Genomic DNA, 17,625 nt, shown 5'->3' with positions numbered 1-17,625 from the left:
GTGAGCCTGCAGGGTTCAAAGTGAGTCTGCATGGTTCAAAGTGAGTCTGCATGATTTAAAGTGAGCCTGCAGGGTTCAAAGTGAGCCTACGGTGTTCAAAGTGAGCCTGCGGTGTTCAAAGTGAGCCTGCGGTGTTCAAAGTGAGTCAGCATGGTTCAAAGTGAGCCTGCGGTGTTCAAAGTGAGACTGCATGGTTCAAAGTGAGCCTGCGGTGTTCAAAGTGAGACTGCATGGTTCAAAGTGAGCCTGCAGGGTTCAAAGTGAGACTGCACGGTTCAAAGTGAGACTGCACTGTTCAAAGTGAGACTGCATGGTTCAAAGTGAGCCTGCGGTGTTCAAAGTGAGCCTGCAGGGTTCAAAGTGAGCCTGCAGTGGTGATGAACGGTTACTGCCTTATCATCATGTAAGGTGATGTCCCCTTTAAGACCAGGCTTGGAACCCTGGGGACTCCGCCTCTGGCTCCGCCCATCTGGGAGCCATACATAAAGGCCTGCCTCATGGTCTGTATAGCAGTCAGCTCTCGTCCAAATCTGTAGCATAGTTATTAGCCTAATAAAGCCTTCTTTACAGTTTAATCGCTAAGCATCATTATTGAGGGTATCTCAGCATGGTTCAAAGTGAGACTGCATGGTTTAAAGTGAGACTGCATGGTTCAAAGTGAGTCTGCACTGTTTAAAGGGAGCCTATATTGTTCAAAGTGAGTCTGTACTGTTTAAAGTGAGCCTGTATTGTTTAAAGTGAGTCTGCACTGTTCAAAGTGAGTCTGCACTGTTCAAAGTGAGTCTGCACTGTTCAAAGTGAGCCTGCACTGTATAAAGTGAGCCTGCACTGTATAAAGTGAGCCTGCACTGTATAAAGTGAGCCTGCGCTGTATAAAGTGAGCCTGCGCTGTATCAAGTGAGCCTGCGCAGTATCAAGTGAGCCTGCGCTGTTTAAAGTGAGCCTGCGCTGTCTAAAGTGAGCCGGCGCTGTCTAAAGTGAGCCGGCGCTGTATAAAGTGAGCCGGCGCTGTATAAAGTGAGCCGGCGCTGTATAAAGTGAGCCGGCGCTGTATAAAGTGAGCCGGCGCTGTATAAAGTGAGCCGGCGCTGTATAAAGTGAGCCGGCGCTGTATAAAGTGAGCCGGCGCTGTATAAAGTGAGCCGGCGCTGTATAAAGTGAGCCGGCGCTGTATAAAGTGAGCCGGCGCTGTATAAAGTGAGCCGGCGCTGTATAAAGTGAGCCGGCGCTGTATAAAGTGAGCCGGCGCTGTATAAAGTGAGCCGGCGCTGTTTAAAGTGAGCCGGCGCTGTTTAACTTTCGCCTGCACTGGTTTAAAGTGAGCCTGTATTGTTTAAAGTGAGCCTGCACGGTTCAAAGTGAGCCTGCACGGTTCAAAGTGAGCCTGCACGGTTCAAAGTGAGCCTGCACGGTTTACAGAGAGCCTGCACGGTTTACAGAGAGCCTGCACGGTTCAATGTGAGCCTCTATTGTTTATAGATTCATAGAATTTACATTGCAGAAGGAGGCCATTCGGCCCATCAAGTCTGCACCGGCTCTTGGAAAGAGCACCCTACCCAAGGTCAACACCCCCACCCTATCCCCATAACCCAGTAACCCCACCCAACACTAAGGGCAATTTTGGACACGAAGGGCAATTTAACCTTAACCCGTGCAGGCAATTTATCATAGCCTGCACGGGTTAAGGGGAGCCTGCACGGGTTAAGGTGAGCCTGCACGGGTTAAGGTGAGCCTGCACGGGTTAAGGTGAGCCTGCACGGGTTACTCATAGAGTCACAGCATGGAAACAAGTCCTGTGGCCTAACCTGTCCATTCCACCCTGTTTGTACCACTAAGCTAGTCCCAATTGCCCCATTTTGCCCATATCCCTCTATACCCATCTTACCCATAGAACTGTCTAAATGCTTTTTAAAAGGCAAGAATGTACCCACCTCTACCACTGCTTCTGTCAGATCGTTCCAGAGACTCACCACCCTCTGTGTGGAAAAAATAGCCTCTCTGGACCCTTTTGTATCTCTCCCCTCCCACCTTAAACCTATGCCCCCTAATTTTAGGCTCCCCTGCGTTTGGGAAAAGATGTCGACTATCTACCTTATCTATGCCTCTCATTATTTTATGTATGATGTGGAGATGCCGGTGTTGGACTGGGGTGAGCACAGTAAGAGGTCTTACCACACAAGGTTAAAGTCCAACAGGTTTGTTTCGATGTCACTAGCTTTCGGAGCGCTGCTCCTTCCTCAGGTGAATGAAGAGGTATGTTCCAGAAACTTATATATAGACAGATTCAAAGATGCCACACAATGCTTGGAATGCGAGCATTAGCAGGTGATTAAATCTTTACAGATCTAGAGATGGGGTAACCCCAGGTTAAAGAGGTGTGAATTGTGTGAAGCCAGGACAGTTGGTAGGATTTCGCAGGCCAGATGGTGGGGGATGAATGTAATGCGACTGAATCCCAGGTCCCAGTCGAGGCCGCACTCATGTGTGCGAAACTTGGCTATAAGCTTCTGTTCGGCGATTCTGCGTTGTCGCGCGTCCTGAAGGCTGCCTTGGAGAACGCTTACCCGGAGATCAGAGGCTGAATGCCCTTGACTGCTGAAGTGTTCCCCGACTGGATGGGAACATTCCTGCCTGGTGATTGTTGCGCGATGTCCGTTCATTCGTTGTCGCAGCGTCTACATGGTCTCTGCTCAGACGAGGAGGAGCGTAACAGACATCTACAGACATTGAAAGATTCCCTCGTACGAACGGGATATGGCGCTCGTCTCATCGATCGACAGTTCCAACGCGCCACAGCAAAAAAAACGCACCGACCTCCTCAGAAGACAAACATGGGACACATCCGACAGAATACCCTTCGTCGTCCAATACTTTCCCGGAGCGGAGAAACTACGGCATCTTCTTCACAGCCTTCAACACGTCATCGATGATGATGAACATCTTGCCAAGGTCATCCCCACCCCCCCCCCCCCCCCAACTACTTGCCTTCAAACAACCGCGCAACCTCAAACAAACCATTGTTTGCAGCAAACTACCCAGCCTTCAGAACAGTGACCACGACACCACACAACCCTGCCATGGCAATCTCTGCAAGACGTGCCAGATCATCGACATGGATACCACCATTATACGTGAGAACACCACCCATCAGGTACGCGGTACATACTCGTGCGACTCGGCCAATGTTGTCTATCTCATACGCTGCAGGAAAGGATGTCCCAAAGCGTGGTACGTTGGCGAGACCATGCGGACGCTGCGACAACGAATGAATGGACATCGCGCGACAATCACCAGGCAGGAATGTTCCCTTCCAGTCGGGGAACACTTCAGCAGTCAAGGGCATTCAGCCTCTGATCTCCGGGTAAGCGTTCTCCAAGGCGGCCTTCAGGACGCGCGACAACGCAGAATCGCCGAACAGAAGCATATAGCCAAGTTCCGCACACATGAGTGCGGCCTCAACCGGGACCTGGGATTCATGTCGCATTACATTTATCCCCCACCATCTGGCCTGCGAAATCCTACTAACTGTCCTGGCTTCACACAATTCACACCTCTTTAACCTGGAGTTACCCCATCTCTGGGTCTGGAAAGATTTAATCACCTGCTAATGCTCGCATTCCAAGCATTGTGTGGCATCTTTGAATCTGTCTATATATATATATATATATATATATGTTTCTGGAACATATCTCTTCATTCACCTGAGGAAGGAGCAGCGCTCCGAAAGCTAGTGACATCGAACCACACCAGGTTAAAGTCCAACAGGTTTGTTCAGACTTCTTACTATTATTTTATAGACCTCTATAAGATCACCGTAAGCCCCCCTATGCACCAGTCTATCCAGCCTCTCCTTCTAACTCAAACTATCAAGACCCGGTAGCATCCTGCTAAATTTTTTCTGCACTCTTTATAGTTTAATAATATCCTTTCTAAAATAGGGTGACCAGAACTGTGCACATTATTCCAAATATGGGGCGACATTCTCCCAAAATGGCGCGATGTCCGCCGACTGGCGCCCAAAACGGTGCCAATCAGACGGGCATCGCGCCGCCCCAAAAGTGCGGAATGCTCCGCATCTTTGGGGGCCGAGCCCCAACATTGAGGGGCTAGGCCGACGCCGGAGGAATTTCCGCCCCGCCAGCTGGCGGAAACGGCCTTTGTTGTCCCGCCAGCTGGCGCGGAACTGACATCTCGGGGCGGCGCATGCGCGGGAGCGTTAGCGGCCGCTGACAGTTTCCCACGCATGCGCAGTGGAGGGAGTCTCTTCCGCCTCCGCCATAGTGGGGACCGTGGCGGAGGCGGAAGGGAAAGAGTGCCCCCACGGCACAGGCCCGCCCGCGGATCGGTGGGCCCCGAGCGCGGACCAGGCCACCGTGGGGGCAACCCCCGGGGCCAGATCGCCCCGCGCCCCCCCCCCCCAGGACCCCGGAGCCTGCCCACGCCGCCTTGTCCCGCCGTTCAAAAGGTGGTTTAATCCACGCCGGCGGGACAGGCAATTTATCGGCGGGACTTCGGCCCATCCGGGCCGGAGAATCCAGCGGGGGGGGCCCGCCAACCGGCGCGGCCCAATTCCCGCCCCTGCCGAATATCCGTTGCCGGAGACTTCGGCAACCGGCGATGGCGGGATTCACGCCAGCCCCCGGCGATTCTCCAACCCGGCGGGGGATCGGAGAATGACGCCCCTCGTCTTACTAATGTCTGTACAACTTCAACAAGACGCCTGTATTCAATGTTCTGACCAATGAAACCAAGCATGCCAAATACGTTCTTCACCACCCTGTCCATCTGTGACTCCACTTTCAAGGAACTGTGAACATGTACTCCTAGATCTCTTTGTTCGATAACTTTCCCCCACTGCCCACCATTAACTGAGTAGATCCTGCCGTGATTCGAATTACCAAAATGCATCATCCCACATTTATCTAAATTAAACCCCATCTGCAATTCATCGTCCCACTGGCCCAATTGATCAAGATCCCATTGCAATCCTCGATAACCTTCTTCACGATCCACTATGCCACAAATCTTGGTGCCATTTGCAGACTTAGTCATCATGTCTCCTAAATTATCATCCAAATCATTAATACCAATAACAAATAACAGTGGACTCAGCACTGAGCCCTGAGGCACACCGCTGGTCACAGGCCTCCAGTTTGAAAAACAACCCTCTACAACCACCCTTTGTCTTCTGTCGCATGCCAATTTTGTATCCAATTGGCTACCTTACCCTGGATCCTGTGAGATTTAACCTTATGCAACAACCTGGCATGCGGTACCTTGTCAAAAGTCTTGCTAAAGTCCATGTAGACAACGTCAACTACAACTGCCCTCATCTACCTTCTTGGTTACCCCTTCAAAAACGAAATCAAATTCATGAGACATGATTTTCCACTCACGAAACCATGCTGACTGTCCTTAATCAGTCCTTGCCTCTCTAAATGCCTGTGGATCCTGTCTCTCAGAATATCTTCTGACAACTTACACGCCACAGACATTAGGCTCACATTAGTCTGTGGTTCCCAGCTTTTCCCTGCGGCCCTTCTTAAACAAAGGCACAACATTTTCTACCCTCCAATCTTTAGGCTGTCGATGATTCAACTATCTCTATTAGGGGACCAAAATTTCCTCCCTAGCCTCCCACAACATCCTGGGATACATTTATAATAATCATAATAATTTCATCAGATCCCAGGGATTTCTCTACCTTGATGTGCTTTAATAGCTCCGCACCTCCTTCTCTGTAGTATGTACACTCCTCAAGGCATCACTATTTATTTCCCCAACTTCCGTAACATCCATGCCTTTCGCAACAGTAAATACCAATGAAAAATATTCATTTAGGATCTCATCCATATCTTGTGGATCCACATATAGATGACCTTGTAGATCCTTAGGAGGCCCTACTCTCTCCCTAGTTGCTCTTTTGAACTTTATGTATTTCTAGAAGCTCTTTGGATTTTCCTTTGCCTTATCTGCTAAAGCAATATCATGTCCCCTTTTTGCCCTCCTGATTTCTCTCTTAACTCTACTCCGACAACCTCTATACTCTTCAAGGGATCCACTTGATCCCAGCTGCCGATGCCTCCTTCTTCTTTTTGACCAGGGCCTCAATATCCCGAGTCATCCAGGGTTCCCTACTTCTACCAGGATTGCCCTTCATTCTAAAAGAAATATGCTTACCCTGAACCCTGGTTAACATACTTTTGAAGGCCTCCCACGTTCCAGACGTCCCTTTGCCTGTAAACAGACTCCCCCAATCAATATTTGAAAGTTCCTGTCTAATACCATCAAAATTGGCCTTGCCCCAGTTTAAAGTGAGCCTGCATGGTTTAAAGAGAGCTTTTCCTGTTTGACTTTAGCCTGCACTGTTTAAAGAGAACATGCACTGTTTAAAGAGCGCCTGTACTATTTAAAGTGAGCCAGCACTGTTTGACTTTAGCCTGCACTGTTTAAAGTGAACCTACACTGTTTCATAGAATTTACAGTGCAGAAGGGGGCCATTCGGCCCATCGAGTCTGCACCGGCTCTTGGAAAGAGCACCATACCCAAGGTCAACACCTCCACCGTATCCCCATAACCCAGTAACCCCACCCAACACTAAGGGCAATTTTGGACACTAAGGGCAATTTATCATGGCCAATCCACCTAACCTGCACATCTTTGGACTGTGGGAGGAAACCGGAGCACCCGGAGGAAACCCACACACACACTGGGAGGATGTGCAGACTCCGCACAGACAGTGACCCAAGCTGGTATCGAACCTGGGACCCTGGAGCTATGAAGCAATTGTGCTTTCCACAATGCTACCGTGCTGCCCCGAAAGTAAGCCTCCTTTGTTCAAAGTGAGCCTGCGCTGTTTAACTTTAGCCTGCGCTGTTCAAAGTGAGCCAACACTGTTTAACTTTAGCCTGCACTATTTAAAGTTAGCCTGCACTGTTTAAAGCGAGCCCGTACAGTTTAAAGCGAGCCCGCACTGTCAAAGGTAGCCTGCACTGTTTAAAATGAGCCTACACAGTTTAAAATGAGCATGCATTGTTTAAAGTGAGGTTACACTGTTTAAAGCAAGTCTAAACGTTTAAAGTGCGCTTGCACTCTTTAAAACGAGCCTGCACTGTTTATAGCTAGCCTGCACTATTTATAACGAGCCTGCACTATTAAAGACAAACCTGTATTATTTAAAATGAGCCTGCACTGTTTAAAGTTGGCCTTCGCTATTTGAGTCCAGCCTGCATTGTTTTAAGCGAGGTTACACTGTTTAAAGTCAGTCTATAATGTTATGGGCCAGGGTTTAGAGAACCCCAAAGTGTAACATGGAGTTCACCTGACCCACAACTTTTAATAGATTGTGGTATGGGGAGCACACGGCCCACTCTACAGGTGTGGTACAGCAGAAATGGAAAAGTATTTTTTAAAGCAAAACAATGTATATTTTATGAACTCAAGCTAACCTTTTTAAAACATACAGTGAACATCTTAGCAACCATTAATTCAAATACAACCCCCAAAAAATACAACACTAGTAATGCTTACGTTGTCCTTTTAACATCCAGAAGACTTACAAAAAAACATAACCTTTAACAGAAGCACATCAGGTTAAAGTCACTACTGAGAGTAGTTATTAGTTTTATATCACCAAAGGATCGATTTACAGTTTTTAAGATTACAGAGAGAGAGACTAATACCCCTTCTGGCTGTGACTGCAGCTATCCAGCTCTGAAAACGAAACTAAAACACACCCTGCAGCAAACAGCCGAAAACAAGTAAAAAGCTGACAGACAGCCCAGCTCCACCTACTCTCTGACATCACTGCAGTAATAAACACCCATTTCTTAAAGGTACACCCACTACAGATATTTATATACACACCCATTTATAAACACCCATTTCTTAAAGGTACTCTCTCATGACAATACTGTTTAAAGTGCGCCCGCGCTGTTTAAAACGAACCTGCACTGTTTATAGCTAGCCTGCATTATTTAAAACGAGCCTGCAGTGTTTATAGCGATGCTGCACTGTTTAAAGTTGGCCTTTACTATTTGAGTCCAGCCTGCATTGTTTAAAGTGAGGTTACACTGTAAAGTCAGTCTATAATGTTTAAAGTGCGCCTGCACTGTTTAAAACAATCCTGCAGTGTTTATAGCTAGCCTGCACTATTTGAGTCGAGCCTGCACTGTTTAAAGCTGACCTTTCAAAGGGGAGTGTGTTGGAACAGATGTTAATAGACACGAAGGAAATGAGTGGTCTGCTAACAATATTAAATAATAGGACAACAGGAAATGTCATGATATGCAGACATGCAGATAATGATATACAGACAGGCAGCTAATGAACACAGAGAACAGGACATGACCAATGAGCAGGCAGGACACTCAGGGTGGTATCTCATTATAAAAGGCACGAGGCACTCACATTCCGCCTCTTTCCACTGGTGAACATCTACAGAGTGAGTCAGGATGTATGTACAGTATCGCACCTCCAGCACGTGGCTAAGAACTAGTCTGGTTCAGTCAGACAGAGTAACCACACTTAGGTTAGCAGAGAGTTGAACTCATAGAGAACTGTGCTAACTGTGCTACTGGTTCAATAAATCAGATTGAACTAACTTCAAGGTCTGGAGTATCTTTTGGTTAAAGCTGCATCCAGTTGCAGCCTGTGTTATCCCAGAGTACATAACACAATATGCTACCAGGAGACTACTTAATCTAGGTGGTTTACCTCAGTCCGTTCCGTGATGATATCCCGGCACCATGGCGAAGATTCAGGCTCCTCACCAGCTCAGGACCTCCGGCAATCTCAGTGGCAACTGGCAGACATTCAAGCAAAAGTTTCTGCTGTATATCGAAACTTCAGACCTCGTGGGTGCGTCTGATGCAAGGAAGATCGCGCTTCTCCTCTCAACAGCGGGTGATCAAGCCATCAAACTTTTCAACTCTTTTCACTTCACCGAAGGCCAGGACAAGACAAGTTTCAGACCATCCTGGACAAGTTTGACAGTCACTGTGAAGTGGACATTAATGAAATCTTCGAGCATTACATATTTAAACAGCGTCTACGAGGTAAAGATGAAACTTTCAACTCCTTCTTAACTAACCTCTGCCTGCTAGCGCTGTCCTGCAACTTTGGTGATATTGCTGACTCCATGATCAGAGACCAAATAGTTTTTGGAGTTCACACTGATCCTCTGAGAGAGCAGCTACTTAAAATCAAGCACATGACCCTGCCAGTCGCGATTGAAACATGTACAGTGCAGGAGCACGCCAAAAATCGCTATGCCCAGTACAAGTCTGCTGAAAATGAGAAACTTGCCTCCCACAAGGCAGAGAGTGTGGAGGCCATCTCCCGGATGCTGTGCCTCAGCATTGATGAATGCGGCCATTTTGCACGCTCTTCCCGGGGCCCTACGAATGCGCGATACAAACGGGATAACGAAGCGGCTGACACCCACACTGCGCATGTGCGATGACGCGCGGAGCGTCAGGACACCGATGACATGAAATGCTCGAACTGCGGCAACGCCCACTTAAAGAAACACTGCCCTGCAAGAGGCAGGCGATGTTTAAACTGCGGGAAGCCTGGACACTATGCCACCTTGTGCAGGTCTGCACCACCAGTCAGGGGTCAGCGCTCCAACTTCCGGCAACGGCGTGTTCAGAGTGTGCAACAACGATTACAGGATTCTGATCCTGGCAGCACAACGGATCCAGAGGAAGAATGCTTGAACTCCGCCTACTGTGTGGGCATCATTACCAAATGTGAATATGCCACATCCAACTCATCACAAATTCAATCCATCCCCGCTGTGGATTCTGCGGACGAATGGCGTGCGGTGATGCAGGTCAACCACTGCTCCATCCAGTTTAAGCTGGATACAGGTGCTTCTGACAACCTCCTCTCACAGGCATATTTCAAACGCATCAAGATACCCCCCAATGTCCTTCTAGCAGCCTGCAGGCTCCTGGACTACAATGGAAATGCCATCACGGCACTGGGATCCTGCCATCTACTTGTCTCCAACCGGAGCACCCATGCACGGTTACGTTTTGAAATTGTCAACCAGACAGGGCATCCCTACTTGGCGCGCATGCCTGCAAGCAGCTGAACCTCGTGCAGCGGGTTTACACAATGACATCCTCCAATGTGGATCTTCAGGCCGGCATTGACGACATCCTCGCTCAGTATCTGGATGTGTTCGACGGGATGGGCACGCTGCCATATCGATACAAGATTCTGCTCCGACCTGATGCCAAGCCAGCGGTCCACACACCACGCTGGGTCCCGGCTCCGCTGAGGGAGCGCCTGAAGGCACAGCTCAAGGATCTTCAGCAACAGGGCATCATTTCCAAGGTAACCGAACCGACTGACTGGGTCAGCTCGATGGTATGTGTTAGAAAGCCTTCGGGACACCTGCGCATCTACATTGATCCCAAGGATCTCAATAATAATATAATGCATGAACACTACCCCATCCCGAAGCGGGAGGAACTCACCAGTGAGATGGCACACGCACGCTTTTTCACCAAGTTAGATGTGTCACATGGATTTTGGCAAATCCAGCTGGATGAGTCCAGCAGAAGGCACTGCACTTTCAACACACCGTTTGGCAGATACTGCTATAATCGCATGCCGTTTGGCATTGTCTCAGCATCGGAGATCTTCCATCGCATCATGGAGCAGATGATGGAGGGCATTGAAGGGGTTCGTGTGTGCGTGGACGACATCATCATATGGTCCACGACCCCTGAAGAGCATGTTTCCCATCTCCAGCAGGTATTCCGCCGTGTCCATGCCATTGACCCTGAAGCTGAACAGGTCCAAATGTTGCTTTGGCATGTCGACACAAGTTCCTAGGTGACCAGATCTCTCAGCAGGGCGTGCGCCCGGACACAGACAAGGTCAAGGCCATCGAAGCCATGAAGATCCCTGAAGACAAGAAGGCAGTGTTGCGCTTCCTGGGCATGGTCAATTTTCTGGGCAAGTTCATCCCAAACTTGGCCTCACACACCACGGCCCTACGAAACCTGGTGAAAAAGTCCACTGCCTTTGAGTGGAAGGCAGCACCCTCCCGACATCTGATGAGAAGGTGGTTCGTATCCACGAGGAGACAGCCAAAGACCCCCTTGGAGCTGAAAGCCAAGCTAACCACTGCAACCTTCTTGGCATTTTTCAACCCAGACAGGGAAATTAAGATCTCGACAGATGCGAGCCAGGATGGCATCGGTGCAGTCCTGCTTCAACGCGATGACACTTCATCCTGGGCACTGGTAGCTTACGCATCGAGGGCCATGATGCCCACCGAAACAAGGTATGCGCAAATAGAGAATGTGGTGTTGGGTGCTCTGAGGTACAGACGAACCAACATGGTTGCGATTGGTACAACGCAGTTTTATTCCAACTAGTTATTTACACATCTGACTTGGTACTCAGCACGTGGTGACTGTGTGAGTGTCTTGCTAATGAGGTCCTGGCCTTGTCCTGTCTCCAGATGGACTGGCCAGCAGGTGTCGTGTTTCTTGTCTTATACTGTGTCTGCTCTTGTCTGTGATTGGCTGTCGTGTTATGTGTGCTAATTGGTCTGTTGGTCTGTCTATCATGATGTGTGTGTTGTGATGTGTGTTTGAATATCATGTCAGAGAAGGAGTGCCTGGGTCGTCTCACTGACATTCTCAAGTTTCACGACTATGTCTACGGCCTGCCAACATTCACTGTCGAGACGGATCATAGGCCTCTGGTCCACATTATCTACAAGGGCCTGAACGACATGACGCCTCGATTGAAAATGAAATGAAATGAAAATTAAAATCGCTTATTGTCACAAGTAAGCTTCAATGAAGTTACTGTGAAAAGCCCCTAGTCGCCACATTCCGGCGTCTGTTTGGGGAGGCTGGTACGGGAATTGAACCGTGCTGCTGGCCTGCTTGGTCTGCTTTAGAAGCCAGTGATTTAACCCAGCTAAACCAGCCGCTAGCCCAGCTCAACCAGCCCCTGGTTGCAGCGCATCCTCCTCAAACTCAGAAGGTACGACTTTGACTTAGTGTACACGCCTGGCAAGGAGCTAATCATCGCTGATGCATTGACCCGCTCCATCACATTGCCTAGTGAACCGCTGGAAATCATCCGGCAGATTGAATCACAGGTGCAGCTGTGTGCTAGCACCCTCCCGCCATCTGATGAGAAGGTGGTTTGTATCCGCGAGGAGACAGCCAAAGACCCCCTCTTGCGTGTCATGCACCACCTTGCCAATGACTGGCAGAAAGGGCAGTGCCCTCAATTTTACAATGTAAAGGACGACCTGACGGTGATTGATGGAATCCTCCTCAAGCTGGACCGGATTGTCATTCCACACAGTCTCCAGAGCTTGGTGCTCCGTCAAATCCATGAGGGACACCTGGGAGTCGAGAAGTGCAGACGCAAAGCCAAGCAGGCTGTGTACTGGCCCGGTATTAGCCAGGACATCTCAAACATGGTCCTCAACTGTGCGACCTGTCAACACTTCCAGCCAGCTCAGAGCAAGGAGACACTCCAGCAGCATGAAATCGAGACCTCCCCGTGGTCCAAGGTTGGCATCGACCTCTTTTGTGCGAATGGTCATGACTATGTGTTGATTATTGACTATTTCTCCCCTTACCCTGAAGTCGTGAAGCTCTCAGACCTCACATCTCGGACCGCCATCAAGGCCTGTAAGGAGACGTTCTCTAGGCATGGTATCCCACTCACTGTCATGAGTGACAATGGCCCATGCTTCAACAGCCATGAGTGGTCGATGTTTGCCAAGTCATACCATTTCAAACATGTCACTTCCAGCCCACACTATCTACAGTCCAATGGGAAGGTTGAAAAAGGGGTACACATTGTGAAACAGCTCATCTGCAAGGCTGCTTCTGACATCGATCTCGCGCTGCTTGCGTACAGGGCGACCCCACTGTCCACTGGCATGTCGCTGGCTTAACTCCTGATGAACAGGGACCTGCGGACAACACTTCCAGCCATACACTTGCCCAACCTGGATCACCTCCCGGTGCTGCAGAAGGTGCAGCAGCTCCAAAACCAGCAAAAGCAGGGCTGTGATGCTCATGCCACCGATTTGCCCGTGCTATCCCCGCAGACACTGTGAGGATCAAGATACCGGATGGTGGCTGGTCTGCTCCAGCTGTCGTTGTTCGACAGGCTGCGCCCCGTTCGTATGTTGTACGTATGGCTGATGGTTCTGTTGTGCGACGAAACAGACTGGCACTGTGCAAAGTTGCCTGCCCGCAACCGCTTTCTTCTCCGTTTCCGTCCGTTGTTTTGCCACCTCCTGATACCTCGAACTATGAGGCCACCAGTCAGGCTTCCATCCCACCTGTCAAGGCGCCGTCATCCCCACCACCACCTCTCCGGCGGTCGACAAGGATCAGACGCAAGCCACGGAGATTGGACTTATAAACATTTGTTTTGTTTGCTATATTCTGTTTTCTCACATTAGACAGCTGTCTTCACATGTAAATACGTTCACATATGCCACCGCTTGTAAATATATTAATATTTGCCACCACATGTAAGTACGTTCCCATGTGCCAACAAAACATTAAAAAAAGGGGAGATGTCATGATATGCAAACATGCAGTTCCTGAGAAGGAGCAGGAAGAAGGCTGGAGTTCAAAGTTGGGGAGGCTTTGTCAAGTGCAGTTAGACAGGCCACAGTGCTGGTTGGGGACAGGGTCTGACCAGGAGGCTGGGGTGGTTCAAGCAGGACCCCCACAGGCCTTGTCACATGGAATGGGCACAGTCACCACAGGTAAAATACCAGCAGCAATGGCAGGCCACCTTTAGTTGGTCACTTAAGGGTCTCAATTGATCCAAGGGCAAGCTGGCCACTGGGCCACCCGGCATCTATCCCGCCACTGAGAAAATACCAGGAGAAGAAGGTAGGCAACAGGCACCATATTGCCCACTATCCCATCTGATTTGACAAGCTCACACCTATCCCCCATGCCTGCCAGCATGCTCCCAGGGGTGATATAAAATACCGGCCGTGGGGTCAGAAGGACTGACAGCTATTATTATTCCATTTGGCTATGGAAGAAAATGTAAAGGAACATGCCTGACAGTTGGAAGTGCTGGAACTAGAAAATAAGGTTGCTACAAACATGGAGAATAAAAAGTTCAAATCTGGGAAAAGGAATGCTAATGCAGATCTGAAGGTACGGGGCGGGATTATCTCAGCCCGGGGCTGGGCCGGAGAATCCCCGCGACTGGCGCGAATCGCGCCACGACGCCGGCACACGATTCTCTGCTCTGCGGAGAATCGGCGCCATTGGCACCGGCATGGTTGGCGCGACGCCGGTCGGGGGTGGCTCTATGCGCCCTCTCTTTCCACCCCCCCCCCCCCCCCCGACGATTCTCGACCCGAGATGGCTGTCGTAAAACCCCGAGTCCCGCCGCCCCTTCCACACCTGCTCTCAGCCGGCGGGAACTCAGCGTGGAAGGGTCGGGGGGCTGCTTGTGGGGGGGGGGGGGGTCCGACCCTGGGGTGGGGGGGGCCTCCGATGTGGCCTGGCCCACGTTCGGGGCCCACCGATCGGCGGGCCGGCCTCTCTGGCTGGGGGCCTCCTTTCTTCCGCGCCGGCCCCTATTGCCCTGTGCCATGATGCGTCGGGGCCGGCACGTTGAAGGGAGCCACTGCGCATGCACACGTTGGCGGCGGTGCCACTGCACATGTGCGAATTGGCGGCGGTGCCACTGCACATGTGCGAGTTGACGCCGGTGCCACTGCGCATGCGCGAATCCCGCAGCGCCATGTTCACGACAGGATCAGCAGCTGGAGAGGCGTGAACCGCTTCAGTGCCGGGCTGGCCCCCTGTAGGGCCAGAATTGCTGATCCTGATGCCGTGTTGACGGCGCCGAGAAACGCGGCAGCGTTTCCGACAGCGTCAACGCTTAGCCTCAGGATCACAGAATCCCACGCCAGTTACAGCACTTTGAGGCCCCGGACAAACACACAAAGTAGAGGCAGGAGAGGCAACATTTGAATTGACAGGGAAACGATATTGACAATCAAGTCAGATAGTTGGTCCAGAATGTTATACTGCTTGGTCAGGCGCATGTCCAATGTGGAAGTGTGTGAAATCACTCCAGAGGCAGTGGGCGTGCATCCCAGTGTCGTCAAGCACTCACGGGATATTTCAATCGGTGGGCACGAGCAAGAATCGGTCGCGTGTCCACCAAGGACTTAAACTCCAATTGCCTTGGATTTTATGGTAGCTCATGGATAATACAGGCAGGCAGCCAATCTGATTTTTGAATTTGCCATAAAAACAGGCAGGAGCAAAGGCAGGCTGAGTTGGTAGGCATAATTAAGATGAAAGCAAATTACTCCACAATCTCTCCACAGATGCTGTCAGACCCGCTGAGATTTTCCAGCATTTTCTGTTTTTGTAGGAGTTATTAAGTGTTTGGTGTTGGCTTAGTCTAAAGTATTTCACTGCTGCGACTAATATAAGAAATTGTCATGCTTCACAGCCAGGTTCAAATGCATGTAGACCAGTATGTCTGCTAGTGGTATAATTAAAAGTGAGGTAATCTGTGATTTTTACAGGGAAGTGTTTTGCTAATAGGTATTAAAAGCCATTTTACTTGTTGCAGCTAGAGAGCTAACATAATGTTGCAACAGTATGAGCCTGGCTAAACAAATTAAGTCACATCTTGTAACGAGAGACAAGAATGCTGTGTGCTTTGAGTACAGCTGGTGAAGCCAATGGGAGGGGCCAGGTCAGCCTGAACAAGGGAGTTGCTTCCAGGGGCGGGATCCATCAGTCACGCTGCGCCCATAGATCCTGTGCGGGATATTACACATTCCATGGTGGGGGATGTCCGCCCTGGGCTCAGCTATTGACCTCCATGGCCAAGAGCACGATTTCCATTATGCAGTGCATCAATTGCATGGTGCTCAATCGCTATGAAGTAGAAAAGCCAACTCAACAGACTCCCTGGAAGGGATTTACCGGCTGTTCATGCCAGCAGGAAATTCTGGTCCTATGCTGGTGCACGGGTTTCCCGGTGGCGAGGGGTGCTGGCAACAGGAAATCCTGTTGACAACGGCGGGATCAGTAGATCCCGCTGGCGGGCTGCCTCCCCACTGAAAAACATGCGGTGGGGTGGTCGGTAAATCCCACCCCATGATACTTCAGAATCATGAACTGAAAAGAAAAGATCACCAAAGTGAGCATTGAAGGTTTCTAACAGAGGCCCAACCCTCAGCCCCCCATGCCTCTGGGACTTCAATCCATGCGCTTCCCCATTAGAGTGTGCTTCCCCACTATGCCTCACACCCTCCCCTCACACTGCCACTTCACCACTTATGGTCCCTCTCAACTCCACCAAGATGAGGCGCATGGACCCCAGAGAGTCTCAGTGGCACATTTTCCCCGACCGACACCACAGCCCCCCAGCAAACACACTGGGATGAAGTGAAAGGATAATTGAGTGGATGAATGGGATCAGCATCTGTATCCTCATGGGGCACCTCAAGAAATCTCCCCACCTCGTCATGACCTTGAATGGGTTGAGTGATGATGGACTTCACCAGCATGCCTTGCATAGTGGTGCACATTAGTGTAATCTGTGTCATGTTGATGCTTGTGCGAACATTGAAGTTCCATGCTTGAGGCAACGCTTCCAACCATTTTTGTATAAGTCAATTAAACAAAATCAAACAAACTGAGAGACAAAGTAAAAGGGGAAGCTCCTTAAAGGGATATTGCCATGAACAAATCACAAATGAAACTTTAAACATAAAATTAAAACATGATTTAAGAGTACGATAAGGCACCCCAGTCCATGTAGTGCCCACCAAGAATGGAAGGCCTCGATGGTGCCAATGGACACCGCATGTTCCCTCTCCAGGGACACCCAGCCATGAATGTAGCCGCAGTAGAGGGTCAGACCATCAGGTTGTACGAGCCCCTCAGTTCCCCTCTGCCTAGAGCTGTCGATGGCGAGTTTGGCCAGGCCCAGGTGCAGCTTGAAGAGGAGGTCCCCTCCTCCCCCGCCCTTCTCCGCACCAGGTGGCAGTAGATCACGAACGTGAGGCTGAAGTGCAAATAAAATTATAACAAAAGGTTTTTTAAATAACTAAAAAGGGCGTGCAGTCTAAAGCAATTTACATAGGCAGAGTCCACAGACCTCTGCTGCCGGACGGCAACAAGGAGCAGTAAGGCGGGCAAGGGCATGGAGGTGAAGGGTGTGCAGCGGCAATGTATACAGGAAACCCCTGCAGTGTTGAAGGGCATGGAGGGCATTCCCATTAAGTGGCTTGAGCTGTGTGGGTGGAGACATTGGAGCCAATGTGAAATTCTGTCACGGCTGGGGTGTGCTCAGATGAGGCGGAGACTGGTCTCGCTGAGACGGAGCGGGTTCGGCACCACCCCCGAACAGTCCTCCCCTAATAGATGGAGGTGGAGGAGGATGAGCTCAGTGGGGATGAAGGGAGGGATATTAAAGAGAGAACTTTGGCCTCAAGAGGACCTATCACCAGGAAACTTCCGCCTACTGTGAGCCCCTTTACTGTGGACCACCTGCTCGGTCTTCAGGAAATAGACGGCTTTGCCGTACATTTTTGAGAGGCCGACAATGAACCTTTTCCAGCAT

The sequence above is a fragment of the Scyliorhinus torazame genome, chromosome 5 (assembly GCF_047496885.1).
Source record: "Scyliorhinus torazame isolate Kashiwa2021f chromosome 5, sScyTor2.1, whole genome shotgun sequence".
NCBI classification, from domain to species: Eukaryota; Metazoa; Chordata; class Chondrichthyes; order Carcharhiniformes; family Scyliorhinidae; genus Scyliorhinus; species Scyliorhinus torazame.
Note: the sequence above shows the minus strand (reverse complement) of the source record.